The sequence below is a fragment of the Hippocampus comes genome, unplaced genomic scaffold (genome assembly GCF_001891065.2).
Source record: "Hippocampus comes isolate QL1 unplaced genomic scaffold, H_comes_QL1_v1.1 scaffold17, whole genome shotgun sequence".
Taxonomy (NCBI): domain Eukaryota; kingdom Metazoa; phylum Chordata; class Actinopteri; order Syngnathiformes; family Syngnathidae; genus Hippocampus; species Hippocampus comes.
In genome coordinates, this window is record NW_017805002.1 from 1,540,989 (window position 1) to 1,541,672 (window position 684).

Genomic DNA, 684 nt, shown 5'->3' on the forward strand with positions numbered 1-684 from the left:
GATCAACGGGACAGTTACTTGCAACTAGCAACAAAACTGTATGACACGCAGGCAAACATTGTCATAAACCAAAGAATGCATCCAACCAAACAATCCAAAATAGACACATTTTTTTCCCAAGACAGAAAAAAAATAAACATTAAAATACTGTAAGTATTTTACTGTTGTGATTTTTTTTGGATACACCTGTATTGCAGTTTTTGTATCTAAAGTTCTTGGACAGTATATTTTTGTATTTTATTGATTGTGTTGTTACACGTGCATTTTTGTCAACATACTTGCAGGTTCATAAAGGACATGTACCATGCTCATTTCCCAAATGAGGAATTTTGATTATCAGGACAAATTGGACAGTGCAAACACGAGTCCGCACTAGAGAATATTTACTGTGTGTGTGTGTGTTTGTGTGTGTGTGTGTGTGTATATATATATATATATTTTTTTTTTAAAGTGATTTCACCAAAATGTCAGTATAATAAGCCTCTCAATGTATTTTTTAAAATAATTTTGTGAGAATACTCACCATTAATGTGAATGGTTTTCCGTTCCTCACGATTGCTAAAAATCCAGCAAAACTATCGGAATGAAAGTCATCTTGCCGGGTCCATACGCGAAGTTACTGCTGGCGAGCTTGCACACTGCTCAGTAGCTTACACGCTTCCTTTCCGATGTATCTCCGCGGGG

General features: G+C 35.8%; 2 protein-coding genes across 3 annotated transcripts in view; both read left to right on the forward strand.

Annotated features, from left to right (window-relative positions):
* Nucleotides 1–684, forward strand: part of kif17 (kinesin family member 17) — a 35,218-nt gene that overhangs the window by 7,442 nt on the left and 27,092 nt on the right. The gene's annotated exons all lie outside the window — the stretch shown is intronic.
* The window catches only part of sh2d5 (SH2 domain containing 5), a 9,598-nt gene that overhangs the window by 6,704 nt on the left and 2,210 nt on the right, over nucleotides 1–684 (forward strand). The window lies entirely within an intron of this gene.